Source organism: Lepisosteus platostomus, chromosome 15 (genome assembly GCF_059453375.1).
Source record: "Lepisosteus platostomus isolate fLepPlt1 chromosome 15, fLepPlt1.hap1, whole genome shotgun sequence".
Lineage (NCBI taxonomy): Eukaryota > Metazoa > Chordata > Actinopteri > Semionotiformes > Lepisosteidae > Lepisosteus > Lepisosteus platostomus.
In genome coordinates this window covers 1,349,922-1,377,743 of record NC_142625.1, presented here as the reverse complement: position 1 = coordinate 1,377,743, position 27,822 = coordinate 1,349,922, and the positions used below count along the sequence as shown (strand labels likewise).

General features: G+C 53.0%; 3 non-coding genes and 2 pseudogenes across 3 annotated transcripts; all 5 read right to left on the bottom strand.

The window, feature by feature from the left end:
* Positions 1 to 4,526: 4,526 nt before the first annotated feature.
* LOC148647562 (U2 spliceosomal RNA) lies at positions 4,527 to 4,716 on the bottom strand. The gene has a single exon (XR_015926830.1). It is a non-coding gene; the product is annotated as a U2 spliceosomal RNA (small nuclear RNA).
* Positions 4,717 to 11,214: 6,498 nt separating this feature from the next.
* LOC148647561 (U2 spliceosomal RNA) lies at positions 11,215 to 11,418 on the bottom strand (annotated as a pseudogene).
* Positions 11,419 to 14,638: 3,220 nt separating this feature from the next.
* On the bottom strand, positions 14,639 to 14,842 carry LOC148647560 (U2 spliceosomal RNA; annotated as a pseudogene).
* Positions 14,843 to 20,806: 5,964 nt separating this feature from the next.
* Positions 20,807 to 21,003, bottom strand: LOC148647559 (U2 spliceosomal RNA). Its single transcript, XR_015927091.1, has one exon. It is a non-coding gene; the product is annotated as a U2 spliceosomal RNA (small nuclear RNA).
* A 6,196-nt stretch (positions 21,004 to 27,199) lies between these two features.
* LOC148647558 (U2 spliceosomal RNA) lies at positions 27,200 to 27,385 on the bottom strand. The gene has a single exon (XR_015927032.1). It is a non-coding gene; the product is annotated as a U2 spliceosomal RNA (small nuclear RNA).
* Positions 27,386 to 27,822: the final 437 nt, after the last annotated feature.

Genomic DNA, 27,822 nt, shown 5'->3' with positions numbered 1-27,822 from the left:
CAAATTAAAGTTCGTCCCTTAACTCCACATGTCTGGTCATCTCTAATAACCTCAGCTAATACATTCCTTAGTCTCATACAAAGGACCTTCGCTAAAACCTTATAGTCCATTGTTAACAACTGGACCGGCCTCCAGTTTCCAAGGCAAGTTTTATCCCCTTTCTTGTACAACAAGGACAATACCCCGGTCCTCATGGTTACACCCAATTGTCCCCCTTCAAGAATTTCCTTATAAACATCAAAGAGAGCATACTTAATTAAAGGCCAAAAGGTCTCGTAAAATTCTTTTGGGAGTCCATCAATTCCTGGCACTTTTTTTTTATTCAAGCTAAATAAAGCCTGCTCTACCTCTTCTAAAGTTAATTCCTTTTCTAAACCCTCTCTACTTCCTTCTCCTATTCTTAATTGAAGCTTATTTAAAAACCCTTCAGTGTTCCCCACTATTAAGTCTTTCTTGAAGAGATCTTTGTAATAACTGGTAGCCTCCCTTACCATCTCCAGTGGGTCCTCAGTGACACTCCCATCATTCCCCCGTACACCATCAAAGTTCATCTTCTTTTGGTCTTTCCTTATTGCTCTAAATAAGGCTGAGGAGTTACCCTCCCCCATCTCTAAGACATCACACTTTGATTTAAACAAAAACCTTTTCGCTTTTTCCTTATACAAGCACTTCAAATCGTTTTTAGCTTTTAAAATTTCCACTCTCTCCACATGCACGCCACCATTCTTCCTTTCATACAAATCATTCAATCTTTGTTGTAATTTAACAAACTCCTCCTTTTCCTTATTCCTCCTTTTCCTGCAATATCGGATTGATATGCTCTTTATCCTCTTTTTTGTATTCTCCCACCATCTTATTGCTGATTCAAACAAGCATTTCCTGGCTTCCCATTTTTTCCAATTTGTCTCTATTAAGTTTTTATACTCCTCTTCCACCAGAATTTCTGTGTTTAATTTCCAAAACCCCGGCCCAAAACTAATCTTTCCACCATCCAGCTCTACTTTAACCACATCATGGTCCGAGAAACATGCTGGTATGATCTTCAAAGCACTCACTTTAAAATATGGAGATAGCAAGATGTAATCTAGCCTTTTTTCCTTACCTTGGCTATTACTCCACGTGGGACGCCCTCTTCCACCGTCGATCTGCTTTGCGCTATCTTTCAAGTCGTAATTTTCAAAAAGAGAGAGGAGCTGCTTGGCTCCTTTCGTCTTACACCCATCCAAATCTTCATTAAGATCTCCCCCTAAAATAATTCTTTTGTTTGTCATAAACCAGGGCTCTAACTCCTGAAAGAAATCTCTTCTCAACCTTTTTTGCGCTGGGGCATATACATTAATTAGTCTTAGTTTTTCCTTCCCTAACTGGCCATCTACTACAAGTATTCTTCCGGGCCTTACCACAAAATGATTCGTTAGTTTAAAAAAACTATTACTAATAAGAATACCCACTCCTGCGGAGTGTACTCCTCCTATGCTCCATTTTGAGAAACCTTCCCCCCATTCTTTGGTAAATCTCTTACTATCCTCATCACTTTTCACATGGGCTTCCTGTAAGAAGTAAAAATCTGCCTTTAAACCCTTGAGGAAATCGAAGACAGCAATCCTCTTGCTGTGCCCTCTCAGACCTCTTACATTTATGGTGCATACAGATAAATTATCCATTTGGGCTGTTTAAGGTATCTACCTCACCAAAACCTTCTGCCTCAAAAACTGGTTCTGGAGTTTGACCTTCTACAGAACTAATTGGACTCATATTAATGAAAGAAGAAATACTTAATCCTTCCAGGGAATGTGTCTCTAAACTTGTCTCTTCTACGAAAGATCTGGATAGCTCCTCCCCCTCCCCTCCTCCCTCATCTCCCTCCCCCTCATTAACCTTATCCCCTTCTAAACCCTTCTCCTCCCCCTTGTCCCCTTCCTTAGCTAAACCGCCAACTGCCTCACCTTGAACATTAACAGTTTGAAGGGATGAGTCGAAATCAATAAGCCAGGCCATCTCCTCCTCCTTGCTTCTTTTCCCTTCAATAAAATCACTGTCCTCACTAGAGACTGGTCTTTCACGTTTCTGAGCGTCCCCTGTGGGCTCAGGAATCTTTGGCCTCTGGGACACCTTCTTTTTCTTTCTACCCTTTCCTTTGTCTTGTATGTTTTTGGTCCTGTCTTTGTTAGCTTTGTTAGCCACAACACCAGACACACCACAATCACTCTCACTACCATCTCCATCCTCACTCATCACACCCTCACCTTCGTCCGCCCCCCCACCAGGCAACCTTCTCGTAACATTACTACACCCCTCCCCCTCATCAAGATCTACAAGAGCACTGTACCTATTTTCTTGACACAATTGTACTCCCCCCAAACCCCTCCCAGTCAATCTTTTCCTCCGAGTCTGCATTATTGTCCAGCCCTCCTGTTCCGCTTGTCCTTCAGCCACTGTTCTGCCGTTTTCTTCCGGGATGCGTGATTCACCTGCTCCGTGGGATGTTGATGGGTCATCATCTCTCGTTGCTCTTACGGCTGGTCTAATCATCTGCTCCTTTCCCACAGGTCTTTCTCCCTCTTGGGGTCCCCCAGACCGTCGCCAGGCCTCCGCCGCACCACCACCTGTATCCTTGGCAGGTAAGTTTTTCTCTTTGACTATATTAGCAAAACTTCTGGCTCTTTTTGGACAGTCTTTAAATACATGCCCTGTAGCCCCACAAAGATTACACATTAGGGCGCTATTACAATCCTTCGCCAGGTGGCCCATCTTTCCGCACCTCCTACATGCTACTTCTCTGCATTCAGTCTGAAAATGTCCGTGCCCGCCACAGTTCCGACACGTTAATGGTTGACCGGGATAATACATGGAACCACGGTTTGCCCCAATGGAGAAGAAGGCGGGCGGATGTAACAGTCCCCCTTCTGCCCCGGGTTTAGACCTCAGGCGCACTGCATATGATCTTTTCCCTGTCCAGTATCCTTCGGCGTCGATTATCTTCCTGCCTGCCCCCTGTACGTCAACAAACCGCCTCAAAAAAGTCATAATGTCCTCCTCAAGCACACGAGGGTTGAACAAATGCACAGTCAGAGTGCGTAATTCTCTTGCAAATAGTGGCTCAATATGAAACTTATCAAGAGGTGCCTGATCTTTTAAACTTTGAGTCTTGGCCCAAAACTCGTCGCAAAGATTACTAGAATGCAGAGTAATATCGTACGTGCCTTTCCAGTAAAAATCCTGCAGGCATAACACGTTCTCCTTCTTCACGCCCAAGATCTTGCCCAAAATGGCCTTCTCGAAGACACTCCTGACCATCCAACCTTCTCTATCTCCTTCCTCTTTCAAGACAAAGCGCACCGTGTCCTTCATTTGTCCCTCACGGGACAATGAAGGTCCGGTCGCCATCCCCGACGCCATCCTACCGGTTGTAGATGTCATCTGGGAGCCCCACCTTCACCCCCTGGGCTCAACCCAGAGCGATTCCAGTGGTGGCTCGATGGTGTTCCCCGCTGATGTTCCTCCAAAGACTGGACTCCTCCACCGGTAGCGTCTCCTTCCCTCCAAGTCCTCTCCCCAGCAACCGTCCACCGCTCCGCCGCCGCCGCCGCCCTTCCCGTACTTCTGGCAAGCCGTCAGACCGCGGTCAAGCCACGTATCCTCAGATCTTGGCCAAAAGGCCGAGAAGCGATGCCCACAAAGGCGCGGACCGACGCGCGGGCGTTCCGCTGGCGCACAGTGGCGCAGGCCGACTCCTCTGGAGCCCGGGACCCGCGCAGCTGCCGGCCTCCCTGCAGCCAGAGGCCTGCCGCGGGACTCTGCTCCCCCACTCTCTTGCCTGCCCGCCTGCCTTCCTGCCAGTCCCGGGCGGGGGCCCTGCTCTTTGATCTTCTGTCAACGGCCCGACAACGACCGCAGCCGCAGGGGGCGCCAGCCGCCCGGCCTCCTTAGCTTAGGCCCCTCCCACCGGCAGCAGCTGCGCCCAACCGGCTGCAAGCGAAAGCCGAGCGCCAGCACCTGCGGGCAGAGGCAAGGGGCAGCTCTCTCTCGGGAGGGAGGGAGGGACGGGGACGCGCGCGCACACACGCCTGCCTGCCTGCCTGCCTGCCTGCCGAAACAAAAGAAAGAAAAGGTGGATATACTAAGTTTTTTGGAGGGAAAACGCCCAGCTGTCGAAAGGGGCCCGCCTGCAGGGACGGGGACGGACACACACGCAAGCAAGCAAGCAAGCAAGCAAGCAAGCAAGCAAGCAAGCAAGCAAGCAAGCAAGCAAGCCACGCCTGCCTCCCTGGGAAAAGGCTGAAAAACCTAAGTTTTTTGGAGGGAAAACGCACGGGAGCCGAAAAGGGGGCCGGCCTGCTTGCCCAGAGAGTCGAGACGCGGGAAAGCGCACAGAGGGAGCACGGGAACCGAGAGGGCGAGAGAGAGACAGAACACAGAGACACACAGATGGGGGACGAGGGACGAGACCCGAGAAGAAGGAGCTCCAGTCCACTTCGCTTGCTCGCTCGCTACCTACCTACGTCTGTCTTTTCACCGCTGAGAGAAGGTGGTGCACCGCTCCCGGAGGCGCTGCAATACCGGGCCGATGCGTGGAGAGGACGGAGCAAGCTCCTGATCCAGCTCCCTGTTCCAAAAATCCGTTTAATATGTGGTCCCCCGATGGGGGACGTATCAGATATTAAACTGATAAGAACAGATTTTTTGTTTTTAAATATATTTTATTACAAAAGACATCACAAACAATCATAATCAAACCTTAATCACAACGACAACACTGTACATAACAGAAAACAAAGCCCTGAAACAGAACAAAAAACAAAAACCCCAAACACTCCTCATTACCATAACCCCACCCCTTATTCTAATGAACACACACCCTCTAAGAAACAAAAACTCTCTCAAAAACTCAGAATCATCCCTTCTACTCTAAATATCTACTAGAGATTTCCACTTTTCCTTGACCGCATGGTAGCTCCAATTTCTCAGGTCGGCTGCTATCATGCATTTGACGTCCCACTTTACTTTGTCCCAAACTCCCCTCACACTCCGCAACACACCTTTTTTAACTAGGACATTTCTGGCAGCCCATAATTCAAACTTAACGCAACTGATCAAAAACCATAAAACAAAAACAGTCCCTTTTGTCCTCCCCCTCCCCCCGACGCCATACATCAAGGTCGCTAGATTTATTTTAAAACCGGACTCTAGCGTTCCTAAAAAAGGCGCACACTTCCCCCACACGCGCTGTGCAAAAGAACAAAACCAAAACACATGTTCGATCGTCTCAACAGCTTGGCAGTCCGCCCGCGGGCACCTGGCCTGCCTGGTGAGCTTGTGCTTGTACAAGACATCCCGCACCGGAAGCCTTTTCCACGCCGCCAGCCAGTTCAGATCCTGCATGTCAAGTCGTAGGCCTCTGGGCTGTACCCTCTTCCAGATCTTTGTGGCGACACCCCCGACGATAGTGGCTTCCCCCTGCTCCATTACTGCGCGGTACAGTGCCTTGTGGTCCGCCAGAGGAGGATCTCCCCCGGCCAGATGAGTTCTCACCCAGGCTACTGCGTGCCTGTAATGCCACGGTAAGTCTTCCCCGTGCGGGACGTCGTTCCTCCAGCCTGTAAGGTGCCTCATACTGCTGGCCAGCCAGAACCTTGCAAAAAACTGAGAGCAGTGCGTTACTGGTTGACCTAAAGTAGCGCACAACCCCGACACATACAGGCAATTCAGTTTGACGGGGATGTTTGGAACCCCCCTACCTCCCTTCTCGATTGGACGGTACATATCGATGCGCTTGATGTACTCATATTTCTTGCTCCACAAGAAATCAAAGGTGACTTTAACAAGATATCTATTGTATCTTGCAGGCATTGGGAAGACATAAGCGAGATGAATCAGCGCAGGCAAGACTTCTGTTTTCAATACTACGACCTTCTCCGTGAAAGTTAAAAGTCTATCGCTCCATCGCTGCAATCTCACCCTTGTGACTTCTAAAGTCTGCAGCCAGTTGTGATGCACCATCCCCTGGTCTTGGAAGGAGATGCCCAACACTTTCAAGGGGCCCTTACAAAAGTCCAGCCCACATATCCCTCCCTCCCTCTCTCTCCATGACCCGAAAAACTTAACCTTACTTTTTTGCTTGTTCAGCCTGGCCCCTGACACCTTAGCAAAGTCCTCAAAAAGGACCAGAGCTTTATGCAGGCCATGGTCAGAGGTCAGCATCAGCGTTACGTCGTCCGCATACGCAGACAACTTGACCCGCTCTCCGCCACTCCCAGGCACTAACAGCCCGTCCACCTCTGGGGACATGTTCACCATCCTCACAAACGGTTCCATGTAGAGGATGAACAGCAACGGGGACAGGGGGCAACCTTGCCTCACTCCCGAGTTTTGCTTCACGATCTTCCCAGTGAAACCATTGACCACGACTCTGCTGCCCACCTGTGCATACAAAGTCCTCAGCCAGCCAATAAAAGTGCGTCCGAAGCCCATTCGTTCCATCACCTGCCACAGGAACGCGTGCGATACCTTGTCAAACGCCTTCTCCAGGTCTAGGTTGGCTAAAACTAGTGGCAGGTTCCTTTGTTCAGACCATGCAACTGCATCCCTAATGAGCTGCAGAGACCAGCTGATCCTTCTCCCTTTCACGCCACAAGTCTGATCTTTGCCCACCACCGACCCTATTACCTCCTTCAACCGATTGACCAGTACCTTGGCAATGAGCTTGTAATCGGCACACAACATAGTGAGTGGCCTCCAATTCCCTAAGTCTGTTGTCTGTCCTTTCTTAAATAATAAGGTCAGGACCCCCTCACGCATCGAGTCCCCTAGTCTCCCCTTAGTGACGACCTCAATTGTTATTCTGAGCATTATAGGCCCTAGTATGCCCCAAAAAGCCTTGTAGAATTCTGCAGGCAAGCCGTCCAAGCCTGGTGCCTTCCTGTTTTTCATCCCGGCCAGCGCTCCTTTAAGTTCTTCTATACTGATAGGCCTTTCCAAAAAAAGCCTGCCACTCTCCGGCACCCGTGCAGTGATGCACTCCAACACAGCGGACCCCGATGCTTCTCCTACAAGTTCACCCGAGAAGAGTTCTTTATAGTATGCATGGACCGCCTTCAGCATACCATCAGTGTCTTCCACTATTTTGTCGGCACTAACGCGGACCCCACTCATACTTCTCCTGTTCTGAAGTCTCCTCACCTGCCGGAACAGAGAAGAGGCGCATGTCCGTTGCTGCAACAGGGAATCGATCCGGGCTTTAAACAGAAAGCTTCTAGCTCTTTGCTGGTGATAAGTTTTCAACCTGGCCCTGACAGCTGCTATTTCCTCCATGTCAACTTCCACCCCCTCATTAAGCAGAGAATAAAGGTTATGCAACTCCCGTTGCAGGGTCCTCCCCTCCCTTACTTCACTCCTCCGGCGATTTAAACTATACTCCTTAGTGAACTTTCTGATCCGCTTCTTCACTACCTCCCACCAGTCCAGAGCCGAAATATGGCTCCTCTTTGCGCCCCACCATTCATTCAGCTTGGATGCCATACACTTAAGGTAAGGCTCCTCACTCAATACCCCCACATTCATTCGCCAATAACCCCTGCCATACAATCTGTGCTGAAGACGCAATTCAACCTCGACGATGGTGTGGTCGGAGCACCACGTTGGCTGGACAGCAGCTCTCTCCACTTTCACTTCCCTTGAGGCGAAAAAGTAATCTAGGCGTCTTGCAACTCCTGCTGAGTTCCTCCAAGTCATCGCCACTGCTCCGGGTGCGACTCGGGAAAAGCAATCCACCAGGTTAAAACGCGTCAAGAGCCCTCGCAGCTGTCTCCCCCCCGCATCCTCCCGGCTGCTGAGGTCCACATTGAAATCTCCACCTATGACGAGGGTTTTATTTGTGGCACAAAGCGGGTAGAGCTCTTTAAAAAAATCTGCCCTCAAGGAGCCTACTGCAGGGGCATACACTGAAATAAACCTAAAATTATCATTGCCAAAACACACATCCACACACAAGGCCCTCCCAGGCACTATTACGTTGCACTCTTCCACACTCATTTCACGGTTACCAAATAAAATCCCCACACCCGACGAGTGAACCCCTCCCACACTCCACCGAGACCCCCCCTTGTCCCAGTCCCTCGTAAAAGCCACAACGTCCTCGCCGTTCTTCAGGTGCACTTCCTGCAAAAAGCACACATCAAAGCTCAGGCTTTTCAAAGAAAGAAACACTGCTGTCCTCTTCACCCTGTCTCTCAGCCCCCTCACATTGAGAGTAGCTAGCTTCATCTCAGATGCTGGTTAGAGCCTTCCTTCCCATTTCCTAATGATCTTCATGGCCGCGATGTACACATCCCTAACCTCCGACTCCTTCTGCCCATACACGTACAATCCAGTGACCTTCCTAGTTTTCCCGTTACTTTCGATCTTAACTCCCGGGAAGGACCTCAAAACATTTTTAAGCCCCCCGGCTCGATTAGGAAACCTTATGCTCCCCTCCATCCATTCACACCGTTTCAGGAAACTGGAAGATGCGTCGAGATACTTCACTATTCCGCCATCTCTTTTGAATGCACCGGCCGCAAAGGCCGCCTTTGCCAAGCCGTCATTGTTTCGCCACTTCCTCTCCATGTCCTGCAAAAGAATCTTTTTAGGGACGATTTCCGTGTGCGTCTCCCCATACAGCTCAAAACGCCGGATCTCACTCCCTTCGCGCACGCAGCCGAAACGAATGTCCCTCTGCGATATCTGCTGTTCCTCAAAATCGGCGGGCCATATAACCTTATCGCTCCTCTCGTCCCATTTGCAGAGTTCTACAAAGTCTCGGGGAAGTTCGGAGTCCAGCCAGAGGCCTCCCCCCTCTCCTTGTCTTTGGACTGCACCGGCCTGCGCATCTTGGGTGAGTACATTACCGCTTCCGTCAATAGTGCCTTCAGTTTCGGGGACAAAAGGTGTTCCAGTGCGTTCCGAGGAGCCGCTGCCACCAAGCTCCTCATGCTCCACGTCCCGGATCTCTCCTTCCTCTTCCTCCACCCGGCACAGTAAGGGGGCTGAAGCCTCAGACACCTGTCTGCCACCCGGGGCCAGTTCCTCTGGATCCCTGCCCGCTTTTTTTGCAGAAAGCTCATCGGATTCGGCAGCCTTCCTCTTGACTGACTTTTTGGAGGAAGAAACCCCATCTTCCTCCTCCTCCTCCACTCTATCCTCCCAGTCCCTTGGTGGGGCTATGCCCTCCATCTCACTCACCGCGTCCTTTAAGAAAGGTAGCCCGGGTGTATCATAGCTGATGGCATCTCCGGAGTGGCCCGTTTCCATCTCCTCATTTGCCATCTGCTCCTCACTGTCTCCTGGGACACCTTCCCCAGCTGCCTCCTGTTCCGCTGGTGGATCTTCTGCCGAGCTTCCCAGCACGCCCGTGTCAGCTGCCTCGCTCCCGGAGTCCCTCTGGCCTGCAGACACAGCTTCCTCATCCTTCCGTGGCCTGCTCATGGCTGCGGAATAGCTCCTAGCCTTTATAGGGCACTCCCTATAGGCATGCCCCGGCTTTCCACATAAATTGCACTTGATGTCTTCTGTGCAAGCGGACCCAACATGCCCGATACCACCGCACCTTCTGCATATCTGCACTCTACAGTTCAGAGCTATATGGCCCTCTTGTCCACAGCGCCTGCACGTGAGGGGCTGGCCCGGATAGAACAAGTACCCATTGCTCGAACCGATAGTAAAGGAAGCTGGCGGGTGTAGTAAACCGTCGCTTGCCTGCGTACTAAACCGGAATCGGACTCGGTACCGTCTTTTCCCACTCCAGTATTTCTTTCTGTCCAGCAATTTGACTCCCTCATCCTGCACATCCACAAAGCGCTTGAGGTAGCTCACAATGTCCTCCTCCGCCATGTAAGGGTTGAATACATGCACTGTTAAAGGCCTCAGTTCTCGTGCAAATAAAGGTTCAATATAAAACCGTTTGAGTGGCTCTTCATTCCTGTGCTCACTAGCAAGTGACCAAACCTCATTGCATTTAGTGTCAGTGATTAAAGTGAGGTCAAATACCTTCCTCCCGGGAAAGTCTTGTAGGCAGTAAGTGTCCTCCGGGTGCACTCCCAAGGTCTTCTCCAGCACCACTTCCTCAAAAGTATCTCTGTAGATCAACTCCTGGGCTTCTTCCTCCTCCTTCAAAACGAACCGGATCGTGTTCCTCAGCCTCGCCTCTCTGGTGCTCGATCTTCTCTCCATCCTTCCGAAATGGCCGGATCCTCCTCCGCCACGTAGAAAAAAGAAAAATGCTCCCGCCTAGCCTGTAGACAGGTCCGGGGAAAAAAGCCCCCTCACCTTCTCTCCTTCTGACTGCTCCTACAGCCGCGGTCAAGCCACGTACTGTGATCTTAGCCAAAAGGCCGAGAAGCGATGCCCACAAAGGCGCGGACCGACGCGCGGGCGTTCCGCTGGCGCACAGTGGCGCAGGCCGACTCCTCTGGAGCCCGGGACCCGCGCAGCTGCCGGCCTCCCTGCAGCCAGAGGCCTGCCGCGGGACTCTGCTCCCCCACTCTCTTGCCTGCCCGCCTGCCTTCCTGCCAGTCCCGGGCGGGGGCCCTGCTCTTTGATCTTCTGTCAACGGCCCGACAACGACCGCAGCCGCAGGGGGCGCCAGCCGCCCGGCCTCCTTAGCTTAGGCCCCTCCCACCGGCAGCAGCTGCGCCCAACCGGCTGCAAGCGAAAGCCGAGCGCCAGCACCTGCGGGCAGAGGCAAGGGGCAGCTCTCTCTCGGGAGGGAGGGAGGGACGGGGACGCGCGCGCACACACGCCTGCCTGCCTGCCTGCCTGCCTGCCGAAACAAAAGAAAGAAAAGGTGGATATACTAAGTTTTTTGGAGGGAAAACGCCCAGCTGTCGAAAGGGGCCCGCCTGCAGGGACGGGGACGGACACACACGCAAGCAAGCAAGCAAGCAAGCCACGCCTGCCTCCCTGGGAAAAGGCTGAAAAACCTAAGTTTTTTGGAGGGAAAACGCACGGGAGCCGAAAAGGGGGCCGGCCTGCTTGCCCAGAGAGTCGAGACGCGGGAAAGCGCACAGAGGGAGCACGGGAACCGAGAGGGCGAGAGAGAGACAGAACACAGAGACACACAGATGGGGGACGAGGGACGAGACCCGAGAAGAAGGAGCTCCAGTCCACTTCGCTCGCTCGCTCGCTCGCTCGCTCGCTCGCTAGCTAGCTAGCTACGTCTGTCTTTTCACCGCTGAGAGAAGGTGGTGCACCGCTCCCGGAGGCGCTGCAATACCGGGCCGATGCGTGGAGAGGACGGAGCAAGCTCCTGATCCAGCTCCCTGTTCCAAAAATCCGTTTAATATGTGGTCCCCCGATGGGGGACGTATCAGATATTAAACTGATAAGAACAGATTTTTTTTTTTTTTTTTTTTTTTTTTATTAACAAAACAGTTCATAAAATATTTCATCAACTTCACATTCTCACAAATTCCAACCTAAATTTACAGTTCATACATAACCATAATATTCATTTAACTTATTACCCACACAAACAAACCTTTCAACAACCCTCATACCGAACCACAACACTAACCAGCACAGGGTATCAAAACCCTATATAACTAAACTGTATGGCAAAACATCATTTTCTACAAAAAACAAAACCCTTCAAAACCCACCCGCTCCCTTACGTAACAAACCAAAACATCAATCCCCAATACAACCGTATACCAATCCCAACAGCATAAAACACAAACCATCATCACTCCTCATTACCATAAAACCACCCCTCATGCAAATTCCTATACCTTCCCACCTCCAACACTAGTACTACACTCCATCACTTTCTCCGTCCCTGGTACTACCTCTCTGTCACTGTCTTCCTCACTACTGTCTCGTACTATGAACCCAAACAGTTTGTCAAAACTAGCAACACACTGTGCACATTCCAATTCAGTCTCCCCCAAAGCACGGATCCCAACAAGGAAATGATCTTTCAATACGTACTCAATATGCACACTCTTATGCTGTACTTCCAACTCTCGTGACCCCTTCATAAGGAGCTCACCCTCCTTACCAAGGTCCACAAAAGCATTATCCTCAATCGCAAGTACCTCCATCTCCTGAAATCTAACACCATCGTACCAGTCCGCCCATCCAGGAGCCTTATCTGCAAAGAAAATTCTCTGTTTACGCTCCTCCCGCCAGGCAATAAGTTTAGCTCGGAGCCCTTTCTTCATACGCGCCCTCCCCAAAAACCTCTCCTCTCCACCCGCTTCCTTCCTGCCTTCTCCCCCTGTTTCTTCACCTGTCGTACCTTCCCCCATACTCTCTGCACCCCTAACAACCTCAGACATCCCCATCTGACCCAAAACCTCAACACTATTACCTCCCGTCTCACTCTCTGCCTCCAAACCCTCAACCTCTAAAACTTCAAAGGGATTGGGGTCACCTCCATTCAACCTACCCTCCTTGCTCTTAGGCTCTGCTACTTCTCTCCCATGTTTCCTCTTCCCCTGCCTTTTTGTACACACCTCTTGAAACTCTCCCTTTCCCTCATCAGGCCTCTCTCCCACCCCCGATAAGCCCTCCTCCAACCCTACACCCGTGCTGTGCCCGGAAACAGCCGAGCACTGCTCGGTAGACTGCCCTGAGACCTCTTTACTTTCACAACTGGCTTCCCTCAAAAGTCCTGACACACAACTAGGAGGCACCAAATCCTCGTGTCCCAAATCTTGTTCCCTCAGGTTTTGCACTCCCAAAGACGTAGACATCCTGTCTTCCTCCATATCAGTCCCGTTCTGATTGTCCGATGCCGAAACCATCACATCTTGGCCACCTCCGAAAGAGACAACCTCTTCCGCCTCCTGCTGGTCAGCGGTGACAGTGGCCTTTGGACCCGTCTCCGGGCCTCTCAGCTCCGTCACTGCGGCTGCATACGTACGCTCCCTCTGCGGGCAGGCTCGATACAGATGTCCCGGATCTCCACACAAATTACACGCAGCACGCTTTGTACATCCGCTTGTCACATGTCCCAACTCCCCACACCGTCGACACACCACTGCTTCACACTTGGCGGCCAAATGTCCTAGTTCCCCACAAATTCTACAACCTGCAGGCATCCCTGAATAGTGCAAAAAACCTCTATTCGAGCCTATTGAAAAATTGGCTGGGGGGTGCATCACACCCCCAGCTTCCGAGGCTTTAGCTCTGAAACGAACCAAAAACTGTCTCTTCCCATTCCAATAACGTTCAGGGTCCAACATCTTCCTCCCCGCACTCACCACGTCCACATGCCGTTTCAAAAAATACACAATCTCTGCCTCTGGGACAAAGGGATTGTGCATTTGTACATACAGAGGCCGTACTTCCCTCGCAAATAGTGGCTCTAACAGAAAAAAGCTCAAGGGTTCTTTGTCTTTTAACTCCATCGCTTTGCTCCATACTCTGTTGCATATAGCCGACGAAATCAAAGTCAGGTTCAAAATTCCTTTGGCTGGAAAATCTTGCAGACAAAACGTGTCTTCAGCCGTAATTCCAAACATCTTATGCAGAATTTCCTTCTCAAAAACGCTCCGAATAACAAACCGTTCCCCAACATCCAGGCTCTTCAAAACAAAACGCACGGTGTCTTTCATCTGCCCCTCTCGGGACAGAGGATCTCCCGCCGCCATAAAAAAAGGTCGTCCGCAGATCGTCGAAGTCATCTTGGTCCCAGCGCCTTCTGCTCCCTCAGCAATCCCAAATCCTCGATGGCTCCTCCGAAAGCAATCCTTCCCGCCGCCGCCTTCACTTCCTTATGACTGTTTACCCAGCCGCGGTCAGGCCACGTACTGGGATCGCAGCCAAAAGGCCGAGAAGCGATGCCCACAAAGGCGCGGACCGACGCGCGGGCGTTCCGCTGGCGCACAGTGGCGCAGGCCGACTCCTCTGGAGCCCGGGACCCGCGCAGCTGCCGGCCTCCCTGCAGCCAGAGGCCTGCCGCGGGACTCTGCTCCCCCACTCTCTTGCCTGCCCGCCTGCCTTCCTGCCAGTCCCGGGCGGGGGCCCTGCTCTTTGATCTTCTGTCAACGGCCCGACAACGACCGCAGCCGCAGGGGGCGCCAGCCGCCCGGCCTCCTTAGCTTAGGCCCCTCCCACCGGCAGCAGCTGCGCCCAACCGGCTGCAAGCGAAAGCCGAGCGCCAGCACCTGCGGGCAGAGGCAAGGGGCAGCTCTCTCTCGGGAGGGAGGGAGGGACGGGGACGCGCGCGCACACACGCCTGCCTGCCTGCCTGCCTGCCGAAAAAAAAGAAAGAAAAGGTGGATATACTAAGTTTTTTGGAGGGAAAACGCCCAGCTGTCGAAAGGGGCCCGCCTGCAGGGACGGGGACGGACACACACGCAAGCAAGCAAGCAAGCAAGCCACGCCTGCCTCCCTGGGAAAAGGCTGAAAAACCTAAGTTTTTTGGAGGGAAAACGCACGGGAGCCGAAAAGGGGGCCGGCCTGCTTGCCCAGAGAGTCGAGACGCGGGAAAGCGCACAGAGGGAGCACGGGAACCGAGAGGGCGAGAGAGAGACAGAACACAGAGACACACAGATGGGGGACGAGGGACGAGACCCGAGAAGAAGGAGCTCCAGTCCACTTCGCTCGCTCGCTCGCTCGCTAGCTAGCTAGCTACGTCTGTCTTTTCACCGCTGAGAGAAGGTGGTGCACCGCTCCCGGAGGCGCTGCAATACCGGGCCGATGCGTGGAGAGGACGGAGCAAGCTCCTGATCCAGCTCCCTGTTCCAAAAATCCGTTTAATATGTGGTCCCCCGATGGGGGACGTATCAGATATTAAACTGATAAGAACAGATTTTTTTTTTTTTTTTTTATGTTTTATTAGAAATCAGTACAAAACAGTGCTTTTAAAAGTTTAAACTACCCACCACCTTTAACACCACGTGATCAAGTCCTTCCATCTCTCCCGAGCGGCAGCGAAGCCCCATCGGAAGACGTCCCATCTGATTCTCCGTGCCACGTCCTTTCTGACTCGTCTCAGGATTCCTGGGACCGATCTCTCCACGCCATGCTTGACCAACGTTGCCCTCGCTTCCCAAATGTACAGCTTGGTCAAGCTGATCAGGAGCCATAAAAGAAAAGCTGCGTTCCACTTCCGGGAACCGGCCACGCCCTTCATTACCACGTTTAGCGTCAAGAGGGACCCCAGGCCTACCTGTGCGTAGTGGTGCTGGCTGGACCTCCACACCCTCTGCACGAACCCGCACTCCCAAAAGACATGATTGACTGTTTCTTCCCCTGTGCAGCCGTGCCTCGGGCACTGGCTCTGTTTTGACAATCCATGCGAGTGCATGACGGCCCTGACCGCCATTCGACCCCACACACCAAGCCAGTTTAGATCTTTGAGCCTGTTATCCAGGCCCTTTGGTTGGGCCTGCTGCCAGATGTCCTTGGGCACACCCAGGAGCGCTGGCCTATCTGTTGTCATGATTGTCCGATACATCAGTCTGTGGCTCAGCACTATCTCTCTGTCCCGTACCTCTGGGTGTGCCCTCAGCCACTGCACTGCGTGGCGGTAGTGCAGTGGGAGTCGCTCCGCCTTCGGGGTCACGTTCGTCCAGGCGGCCAGGTGTCGCATATTCGCCGCCAGCCAGAGGCTCACGAACCGGCCGCACAGGTGGGGCGGGTTGCCGTGCAGGATGACGCACAGGTTGGCGACGAAGATGCAGTCCAGCTTCACTGGGAAGTCCGGGATCCCTCTGCCTCCTTCCTCTACGGGTCTGCACATATCCGTTCGGCGGATGCGTTCATATGAGCGGCCCCAGACGAATGCGAAGATTGTCCTCACCAGCTCTCTTCTCTTTCTCACAGGTAGGGGGTACACTACCGCCAGGTGAAGTAACAAGGGCAGGATCTCCACCTTCAGCACCAGCGCCTTCCCTATCCACGTCAGGGATCGATGCTGCCAAAGGCCCAGCTTCTGCTTGGTCTTCCGGAACCTGGCCTCCCAGTTCAGTCCTGAGGGGTCCGAGGTGTGAAATAGGACCCCCAGGATTTTCACCGGGTCTGTTGTCTGCTTCAGTCCCCCGATGATCTCCGGTGCGTATGACCAGGTTCCAAAAAGCTTCACCAGGCTCTTGGCGCGACTCAGTTGGGCGCCGGTGCCTCTGGAGTAGGCCTCCACGATGTCCAACACTCTCCCCAGACTCCTGTCAGAGCTGAGGAAGAGTGTCACGTCGTCCGCGTAGGCCGCGATTTTTGCTTCCTGCCCTCCTCCACCTGGCACTTTGATTCCTACCACACCGGGATCCTTCCGTAACTGGTCCAGTAGGAGTTCCAAGAAGATGACGTACAGCAGGGGTGAGAGTGGACAGCCCTGTCGCACACCACACTTTACCGAAATCCTCCTCCCTACTGCTCCGTTGACGCTTACCCGGGATGTAGCACCATTGTAAAGTACCTCTATCCACCTGACGAAATCGTCAGGCAGTCCTTTCTTTCTCAGGAGCGCCCACAGGATCCCGTGGTGGACCCGGTCGAACGCCTTTGCCTGGTCTAAACTCACCAGCATGAGCGGCAGGCCTCTGTCCTCAACCCAGGCGATGGTGTCCCGGATCAGCTGCAGGGTCCAGCTGATCTTCCGGCCTGCCACGCCACATGTCTGGTCTGCTCCGACCAGCGCCGGCATTACCGTTCTCAGGCGGCCGCCCAGCACCCTGGCCAAGATCTTATAGTCTGTGCACAGGAGCTGGATCGGCCTCCAGTTTCCCAGGTCCGCCTTGTCTCCTCCCTTGAAGATCAGAGAAACGACGCCGGTCTTCATCGAGAGGCCCAGTTCATTGCTGTCCAGGGCCTCATTGAAAACCTTCACCAGAAAAGGCTCCAGTTGGTCCCAGAAGGTACAGTAGAATTCCGCTGGTAGGCCATCGACACCGGGGACGGTGCCCTTCTTCAATCCAAGCAATGCTGTTTTTATTTCCGCCCCCGTCACGGGCCCGACCAGCGAGGCAGAGTCGTCCACCACCTTCTCCACACCTTCCAGGAGCCTCTCCTTGATGCTGGCGTCGATCTCCTTCTCCTGAAACAAGGCTGCATAGAACCCTGTGGCACACTCCAACATCCCGGGTAAGTCCGTGGCTGCAGTCCCATCCTCGCGCCGTATGCTCTCGAAACAGCTGCGCTCCTGCTGTCTTTTCACGGCGCTGAAGAACTGGGGTGAGCATTGTTCTTCTCCCTCTCTCCAAACTCCCCTCAGTCTGAAAAGATAGTTTTTTGCTCTCTGCAGCCACGTGTCTCTTAGCAGGCTCCTGATGTTTGCGATCTTCTCGCCACTGTAAGCACCCCCCTGGTTCAGCTGCTCGTACAGTGCTTCTAGCTCTTCTTGGAGCTGGGTGCACTGGCGTTCCTCCAGACTCCGCCGGATCCAGCAGTATCGCCTGGTGACCGTTGCGAGAGTCTGCTTGCACGATTCCCACCAGTGCACCGCAGAGCTAAAGAGCTCCCTTCTCTTCACGAGGTCTTTCAGCACTGTTCCGATCTTCCTTCGGTATCTCTCCTCTCGTAAGACTTGTTTATTCAGCTTCCAGTATCCAGCCTGGAAGCGCGGGTCCTCAACACCGAAGGAGACCGCGAGCAGCCGATGGTCCGAGAACCAGGTAGGGGTCACTTGCCTGCTTAGCGTTGTCCACTTCACAGTAGAGAGGATGTAGTCGAGACGTCTAAAACTCCCTCTTCCGTTGTCCCAAGTGTGGTGTGCAACGTTTTGGAACCCGTCTTGAAGTCTGTAATCCTTAATCAAGGACCTCAACAGATGAACTCCCTGGCCGTGCGAGTCTCCTAGGTCGATGTTGAAGTCGCCGCCCACAATCAGCTCTCTGTTGGTATACAGCACGGGCTCCAGGTCTTTCAAAAAGGAGCCCTGCTGCCTTCTGTCTGCTGGGGCGTACACGTTGACTACCCTAATCTTCACACCCTTCCAGGTTCCGTCCACCACCAGCAGACGTCCAGGAATCACCGAGCTGACTGTTTGGGCGGCGAACCCTGGCGAGCCGCACAGGATGCCCACACCAGAGGAGTTCACCCCTCCGACGCTCCACCACGAGGGACCCCTCCTCCACTCCCTCCGAAGGGCCCTCACGTCGTTGAGGTCCTTGAGGTGGACTTCCTGCAAAAAAATCAAGTCCAAGTTCCTTCTAGACAGGTAAGAAAAAACCGCCACTCTTTTGTCCTGCTTTCTCAGACCCCTTACGTTAGCCGTTGCTACCGTAAGGGTCATGGCGGTTCTCGAGGGGGGCTGTCACTCTCCATTCCTTCCAGGCGGCTGAAATCGGGGGAACTCGCCGTCCCTGCTGTACTCACCGAACTCTCATCCCCGGTGTCCATAAACTGGACATCCTGCGGGCTGTCCATGAGCCCTTGCTCCGGAGTAGGTGTTGCCGGCTGGCAGGTGATTAAGGGGCTGCCTTCCTCGTTCATGTCTTGTGCCACCGAAAAGACGCTCCGTGTTACCACTTCTCCCTGCCCTGGTGGGAGAGAGTCCGAGGAGCTTTCGGCTTCTGAATCACTCAGGCCCGACAAGCATCCCTCTTCCTCATCCATCCCTTCCGAGTCTGCCAGATCTCCTGGGTCTTCTTCCTGGCCTTCCTCCTCAGCCGTCCTCTTCTTCTTCTCTTGTGTCTCCTGCTGGCGCTTTTCCGCCCTCTGTCTCTTCGACCTCCTCTTCTTCCCCGCGCCCTGCAGGGTCACCATCCCCTCCTCCTCGGCTGGTGCTGGAGCTGGCGCTGCAGTTCTCCCCCCCCCCTTCAGGGGGCGCCCTCGTCTTACCACCTCCACCCAAGTTCCGGCCCCTCCGTCTGCTCCCCGCGATGTTCCCGCCTGTTCGCCATCTGATCCCTGCTGGTCGACATCCGATCCCCACGATGTTCCGGGTCGCTCGCCGTCCTCTTCTACCGGGCGCTCCTCCTTCTCTTGTTCCTTCTCCGGTTGTCTTCCCCCCTTCTTCGGTCCCTTACGGGCCCCGCTACCCGCCGGCTGGTTTTCCCCCTCGCTCTTTTCGTCTTCCTGCTGCATCCACTCCTTTACTGCCCTGTCTATTTCCTTGCCCCTCTTCTCACACTGCCGGAATAGGTGCCCCGATTCCCCACACAGGGAGCACTCCTTTACCGGGCAACTTCGTGTGTCATGCCCCGATCGGTTGCACTTTCTGCACTTTTCTGCGTCGCACGCCCCCTCTCGGTGCCCGAAGGCCCGGCACTTTCTACAAAATTCCGGCTGATCCCAGTAGTATAAGTACCCCCTACCTCCTCCAATTGAGAAAGTGGCTGGTGGGTGGGTAAGTCCGTCCGGTGTTCCGTTGTCCCCCCGCCGTAACTCCACCAGGTACCGACGCTTCCCTGTCCACACAGTACGCGTGTCGCTGAGCACTGATGGTCCCACCAACACCTCCGCGTATCTGCGTAGGAAAGTCGTCACGTCGGCGTCTGAAACGAACGGGTCGAACATATGTAAGACCACCCACCTCTTGCTGTCGCACTGTAATCCGCCGCATTCATAATCCCGCAATCCGCCGTCCTTGATGAGCTTTGTGCACTTCCCCACCACTCTCTTGTGGATATCCGCGCTCATAAACGTGGCATCAATAAACTTCTGTGGCCGGTTCCCTTGCACACACTTAATTTCCGGTACCTTCAGCCCCAAAGCTCCGAACAGAATCTCGTCTTCAAATTGCTCCCTTCCAGGTGGCACCGTCTCCGGCTTCCAATGGAAGCGGACAGTCCACTTAACGCTGGGGTCCATCCCAGCCCTCCTCGCCTCTCCAGGCTCCGCAGCCATGGTTGAAGCAGCCTTTCGGCTGCAAACAGCCCCCACGAGAGCCTGGTGCAAAAACAAAGGTACCGACGTCCAAGGGTCCAAAAAACGTTGTCCAAAAGGCAGTCCGGGTTCCAGTTCCAAAAAGGCAATCCAAAGGCGTGTCCTCTCGGGTGTTGTCCTCTCGCTCGTTTCTCCCTCGACCTCTGACCTTAGCCAAAAGGCCGAGAAGCGATGCCCACAAAGGCGCGGACCGACGCGCGGGCGTTCCGCTGGCGCACAGTGGCGCAGGCCGACTCCTCTGGAGCCCGGGACCCGCGCAGCTGCCGGCCTCCCTGCAGCCAGAGGCCTGCCGCGGGACTCTGCTCCCCCACTCTCTTGCCTGCCCGCCTGCCTTCCTGCCAGTCCCGGGCGGGGGCCCTGCTCTTTGATCTTCTGTCAACGGCCCGACAACGACCGCAGCCGCAGGGGGCGCCAGCCGCCCGGCCTCCTTAGCTTAGGCCCCTCCCACCGGCAGCAGCTGCGCCCAACCGGCTGCAAGCGAAAGCCGAGCGCCAGCACCTGCGGGCAGAGGCAAGGGGCAGCTCTCTCTCGGGAGGGAGGGAGGGACGGGGACGCGCGCGCACACACGCCTGCCTGCCTGCCTGCCTGCCGAAAAAAAAGAAAGAAAAGGTGGATATACTAAGTTTTTTGGAGGGAAAACGCCCAGCTGTCGAAAGGGGCCCGCCTGCAGGGACGGGGACGGACACACACGCAAGCAAGCAAGCAAGCAAGCCACGCCTGCCTCCCTGGGAAAAGGCTGAAAAACCTAAGTTTTTTGGAGGGAAAACGCACGGGAGCCGAAAAGGGGGCCGGCCTGCTTGCCCAGAGAGTCGAGACGCGGGAAAGCGCACAGAGGGAGCACGGGAACCGAGAGGGCGAGAGAGAGACAGAACACAGAGACACACAGATGGGGGACGAGGGACGAGACCCGAGAAGAAGGAGCTCCAGTCCACTTCGCTCGCTCGCTCGCTCGCTCGCTCGCTAGCTAGCTAGCTACGTCTGTCTTTTCACCGCTGAGAGAAGGTGGTGCACCGCTCCCGGAGGCGCTGCAATACCGGGCCGATGCGTGGAGAGGACGGAGCAAGCTCCTGATCCAGCTCCCTGTTCCAAAAATCCGTTTAATATGTGGTCCCCCGATGGGGGACGTATCAGATATTAAACTGATAAGAACAGAATTTTTTTTTTTTTTTTTTTTATTACAAAAATGCAAAAAAACATAAATCTCACATTCCGAGCAGAAACATAAACAAAAATCCTATCTTAGCATTAAACCATACTACATCAGCCCAGTGTCACCTTCATTAGCCTAATCCCACCCCTTATGCAAACATAGCCCGAAAAGCCTTAACATCAAGCCTCCAGTTATAGGCACTCTAAAACACAGAAAATAACCCTTTCCATCGCTCTTTCGCAGCCGAAAAGCCCCATCGAACCACATCCCATTTCAGACGCCGGCGTATATCCGCCCTGATTCTCTCAACCACCGCCCTACTTGTCACAAAAACGTTATGTTTAACCGCCTCCTCCCTGGACGACCAAATGTGATACTTAATTAAACTTATCGTGAACCAAAACAAAAAATTAACGTTCCACCTCTTTATTCGCGGCAACCCCTTCATGATTAAACCAAACGTGAGAACAAAACCCTGGGTGGTCAAAAAACACAAGGGGGCGCACTGACCCCACACCTCCCTTGCAAACCTGCATTCCCACAGGGCGTGCTTAATCGACTCAACCTCCCCGCATCCCTGTCTGGGGCACAAAGGCTGCCGCGACAGACCGTGCTTACACAAAGTCTCCCGAACTGGCAGCCTATTCCAGACACCCAACCAGTTTAAATCCTTCTGACGATTATCTAAACCCTTGGGTTGGACTCGCACCCATATCTCAGTTGTAACGCCCAGTACAGCGGGACTCTCGTCTTTCCTAAAAGTTCTGTACATATGTCTATGGTCCAGAACCATTTTCCCTTCTCTGGTCTCCGGGTGCTTCTTAATCCAGTCCACCGCGTGCTTGTAATGCCACGGCAGTTGTTCTGCCTTTGGCGTTGTGTTGGACCACAGCACTAGATGTCTCAACGTCTGGGACATCCATAACAACACGAAATACTGACCCGGGTGGGACACGGGGGTGTGCAGAGCAATGCCCAGGCGGGCCACAAAGAGACAGTCTAGCTTAAGGGGGATATCCGGAACCCCCCTGCCCCCTTCTTCTATCGCCCTATACATGTCTACTCTTTTGACATATTCATATCTCCCGTTCCAAATGAAATTAAAAACAGCCCTCACCACCTCTTTCCGGAAACGTGCTGGCAGTGGGAAAACCTCTGCCAGGTATAACAACAGGGGCAGTACGTCTACTTTAAGTATTAAAACTTTGCCTACAAGGGACAGAGGCCTTTGCCTCCACAGGCCCAGCTTTTGGTGCATCTTACGGAGGCGCGCTTCCCAATTTATTGTAGCCGAATTTGTCACATGGAAATGAATCCCCAATACCTTAACAGGACCATTCACAACAGGTATCCCACCCAACCCGTCCTTCCGGCCCTTCCATGCCCCAAAATACTTAATGGAGCATTTACTAACGTTTAAGAAACCTCCTGTCCCCACCTTAAAATCCTGAAAAATAGAAAGGACTCTTTGCAGACTCAACTCTGAGCTTAAAAACAAGGATATATCGTCGGCGTAGGCGGCCACTTTAACCACCAAACCACCGCTCCCCGGCACTAATACCCCCTCGATCCTACTGTCATACCGTATTTTTCTCAGCAACGGCTCAATGTATAACACATATAGTAGAGGAGACAGGGGGCAGCCCTGTCTTACCCCACGCTGTACCGTAAAATTAGATCCCAAAAAGCCATTCACGCTCACACAGGACTCCACATCTTTATAAAGAATCTGTAACCAACTAACGAAATTTGCACCACATCCAAACCTCCTCAACACTTCCCACAGAAAGTCATGCTGCACTCTGTCGAAAGCCTTACTTTGATCTAGGTTTACCAACATCAGGGGAAGGCTCCTATCCTCCACCCACTCCACCACATCCCTAATTAACTGTAGATTCCAGAAGACCTTTCGGCCCTCAACCCCACATGTTTGGTCCACCCCCACTATTGCTCCCATCACCTTCTTCAAACGGCACCCTAACACTCTCGCTAAGATCTTGTAATCGCAACAAAGCAATTGAATAGGCCTCCAATTGTCCAGGTCCCTTCTGTCACCCTTTTTATAAATCAGAGTGATGATGCCTCTTCTCATCGTGCTACCCAGACCGCTTCCGGCAAGAATTTCCCCGAAGACTTCCAGCAACGGGGCTTCCAACTGTTCCCAAAAGGTGAGGTAAAACTCGATGGGCAAACCATCGACCCCAGGGGCACTCCCCCTTTTCATGCCGTGCATAGCTTCCCGCAATTCAACCTTCGTCAAATTCGCCTCTAGTTTAGATACCTCCGACACACATTCGACACCGTCCAGCAGGTCGCCCCACCCCTCACGACTTATTACTTCCTCCCCAAATAGCTTCTTATAATAACTAGTGACGCAAGCCTCTATCTCCTTTATGTCCTCTTTAAGGCACCCATCATCGGCTCTAATCTCACTAAAGAGGACCTTCTCCTGTCTAGCTCTTACAGATCCAAAAAACTGTACCGTACACTCCTCGTCTTTCTCGCGAAATGCGCATTTTGCCCTGAAAAGAAAGTCTTTTGCCTTTCTACGCCAAAACTCTCTTAGTTTTGTTTTTAAGCTGGTAGCCTTATCCGCCTGAAAAATGGCTCCGGCATTGTATTCAGTATATAGATTCTCTAATTCCTTCTGCAGAGCGGCAAGCACCTTGCGTTCCTCATGTCGCTTTTTCCTGCAAAAGCCAATCGTAAGCTGTGCCACGGCGCGCTTACACGCCTCCCACCACACAGTTTTCGATGTATAATCTGAAATCTTTTTCTTGAAGCTGTCAATGAAATCTGCTATTAAAAAGCGGTAGGCAGTGTCGTCTAAAACAGACACATTTAACTTCCAGTAACTGGCCTTGTAATTAAACCCTACAGATTCAAAGGACACAGTTAAGACCAGATGGTCTGAGAACCACACTGGTATCGATTGCAGGCCTCGAACTTTAAATTCGGAAGAGGTAAAGATGTAATCCAAGCGACGTCTGTGGCCCCTACTATTTTCCCATGTGAAACCCTGTTTAAAATCAGAAAAACAGTCCTGTAACTTAAACTGCCGTATACACTCCTTTAAATGACATGCACTCCCCCCATGCAAATCAGAAATATCGATATTAAAATCCCCTCCCAATAAAATCTTCCTATTGGTGTATAACCACGGCTCGAGTTCTTTCAAAAAAACAGACTGCATGGCTCTCTCGGCCGGCGCATAAACCCCAACAACCCTCATCCTAACTTTCCCCCAGCATCCATCGACCACTAACAGGCGACCGGGCACCACGGAAGTTACCTCCGTTGCATGAAAACTAGGGTCTCCACACAAAATACCCAACCCTGAAGAATATACCCCACCCACACTCCACCAAGACGGCCCTTTTTTCCACTCTTGGGAAAATCTATGCACGTCGGCGGAACCCTTCAAGTGTGCTTCCTGCACAAAGCATATACTCGGGTTAATATCCGATAAAAACGCAAACACGGCCTGTCTTTTTACGTCATTCCTCAATCCCTGCACATTACTAGAAACAATCTTACAAGCGTTCATTACTGTAAGAGTCAAAAATCCAGTCCAACATCCAGGAACTCCGGCAAACCCGGACTCTCTACCCCACTCCCTTCAGTTGATGAAAAAAACCCTCCAGGGGTCATGGGTAATTCCACGTCGTAAGGGGAGGCCTCACTCCTTGCCGGAACACCACTAAGCTGCAACGTCCCACTCTCATCCGGATCGCTGGGTCCTTCAGGGTCTGCCCGACTTCCTTCCTGGGGTGGTAATCCCTCGTGGTCCTCAAAGGATGGGTCCGGCGGCTCTCCTTCTACCTCTTGTGGAGGATCCGGTTCTGCAGTGTCATCCCTCTCCAATACACCTTCCCGGATCGGAGCCACCTCATCTGGCACCTTTTCTGAATCGGGCTCCACCTCTTCTACATTCGGTGTTTTAGGGTCTTCATACCCAGTGTCTGACAGTAACGGCCCCTCCTCCTCTGATGCTGAGAGGGCCTCCTTAGATTTCTTCCCCTCAATCCCGGAGCTATCCTCTTCCGGTACATTCCTCCCCTTTCTTTTACGCCTTCCCTTTTTTTCTACAGTCGTCCACTCGGACACCGGAGGTCCCTCCTCTTCAGAATCTACAACATCTACACCAAGAGGCTTAAGACCTGAAAAAAGATCTCGGTTCTTGCTGCAACGTCTTTCACCCGGGCTCTGTTGTTTTCGTGCATCCTTCTTCGTGGATGGGCCTTCCCCCAGATCTTGGCCTGTCTCTTTCCGAGACTCCACCCGGTGAGTACTATCTCTCATTCCCGCCTCATCACCCTTGACTATTGATGTCGCTGCAACTGCACCCGCAAAATCCCTTTCCGCCACCACCGACGCAAAACTCTTATCCTTCTTAGGACACACTCTGTAGCCATGACCCTGCTCTCCACACAAGTTGCAGACTAAAGGATTTTTGCAAGATATTGTCGCATGCCCTGCTCTCCCACATCTTCTGCACATCTCAGTCGTACAGTCTACCGAGATATGCCCCAACTGCCCACATCTTCGGCAAGTTCTCGGCTGCCCGGGGTACTGTACATAGCCTCTATTTGACCCGATATTAAAATTAGCCGGGGGGTACATCACGCCACCCACTTCCACCTCACTTGCGCGGAAACGCACCATGTACCGGCGCTTGCATGTCCAATAACCCTCCTCGTCAATAATCTTCTGTCCTGCCCCAAGAATGTCCATGTACCTTTGCAAAAAAGTAACAACGTCCGCTTCAGGTGCGTGGGGGTTAAACATGTGGACTACCAACGAACGCAATTCTCGTGCAAACAAAGGTTCCACGTAGAAATGACACAAAGGCTCCTGGTCCTTCAACAATTGCGTCTTACACCACACTCTAGTGCATTCTTCCCCAGATGTCAGAGTTAAATCAAAAATACATTTCCCTGGAAAATCCTGAATCGCCAAAACATCAGTCTTTTTAACATCCAAAACCTTTTCCACAATCTCCTTTTCAAATCTTCCACGGATCATCCATTCTCCTCTCTCATCTCGATTCTTAAGCACAAAGCGCACCGTGTCCCTCATTTGTCCCTCACGGGACATCGGGCGCACGGCCGCCGCAAAGGAAGGCATCTCACCCCTCGTCGACGCCATCGGGGAGCCCCACCTTCACCCCCTGGGCTAAACCCAGGGCGATTCCAGTGGTGGCTCTGGTCTTCTTCCTGCCTCCGCTCCCACCGATGTCCAACAATCCGACGTCTCAGCAGTACCTCCTTGATGTTGCAAAAATTCTTCTCTCGCAGTCTTCCACCGACTCTTCCTCCGCGCCTTCCACGACCCCAGGCAAGCCTTCAGACCGCGGTCAAGCCACGTATCCTCCGATCTTGGCCAAAAGGCCGAGAAGCGATGCCCACAAAGGCGCGGACCGACGCGCGGGCGTTCCGCTGGCGCACAGTGGCGCAGGCCGACTCCTCTGGAGCCCGGGACCCGCGCAGCTGCCGGCCTCCCTGCAGCCAGAGGCCTGCCGCGGGACTCTGCTCCCCCACTCTCTTGCCTGCCCGCCTGCCTTCCTGCCAGTCCCGGGCGGGGGCCCTGCTCTTTGATCTTCTGTCAACGGCCCGACAACGACCGCAGCCGCAGGGGGCGCCAGCCGCCCGGCCTCCTTAGCTTAGGCCCCTCCCACCGGCAGCAGCTGCGCCCAACCGGCTGCAAGCGAAAGCCGAGCGCCAGCACCTGCGGGCAGAGGCAAGGGGCAGCTCTCTCTCGGGAGGGAGGGAGGGACGGGGACGCGCGCGCACACACGCCTGCCTGCCTGCCTGCCTGCCGAAAAAAAAGAAAGAAAAGGTGGATATACTAAGTTTTTTGGAGGGAAAACGCCCAGCTGTCGAAAGGGGCCCGCCTGCAGGGACGGGGACGGACACACACGCAAGCAAGCAAGCAAGCAAGCCACGCCTGCCTCCCTGGGAAAAGGCTGAAAAACCTAAGTTTTTTGGAGGGAAAACGCACGGGAGCCGAAAAGGGGGCCGGCCTGCTTGCCCAGAGAGTCGAGACGCGGGAAAGCGCACAGAGGGAGCACGGGAACCGAGAGGGCGAGAGAGAGAGACAGAACACAGAGACACACAGATGGGGGACGAGGGACGAGACCCGAGAAGAAGGAGCTCCAGTCCACTTCGCTCGCTCGCTCGCTCGCTCGCTCGCTCGCTCGCTCGCTCGCTAGCTAGCTACGTCTGTCTTTTCACCGCTGAGAGAAGGTGGTGCACCGCTCCCGGAGGCGCTGCAATACCGGGCCGATGCGTGGAGAGGACGGAGCAAGCTCCTGATCCAGCTCCCTGTTCCAAAAATCCGTTTAATATGTGGTCCCCCGATGGGGGACGTATCAGATATTAAACTGATAAGAACAGATTTTTTTTTTTTTTTTTTTATTTGAAAACAGTTCATTACAGTTCATAATTCTACCAAATATCAAACACAACAACCACATTTCTAATAAAACATAACAACCCCACCCAACATAACAAACCCGCACAACAACCCAGGGTAACACCAAAAACACATTCATAATTCAACCATAAACCCCTCATCTTAACCCTCCCACTTCAAACTAAAACGTTACACAACACAAACTTAAATTCTTACACAACAAACCAAAAATCAACCTGTCCTTCCCCATACACAATAATCCATTCCCTCCCAAACCTTAATCCTCCACAATCCAAATAGACTTAATTTCCATATTCCCTCCCCTTATGCAAATACCATCATCTTACTACCATCCTTCCACCATCTTCCTCCCCTTACTTCCCTTCAAGTAACATCTCCCAAAACCATACACCCAGGATACGAACATTGCTTCTTTTCTTCTTCTACATACA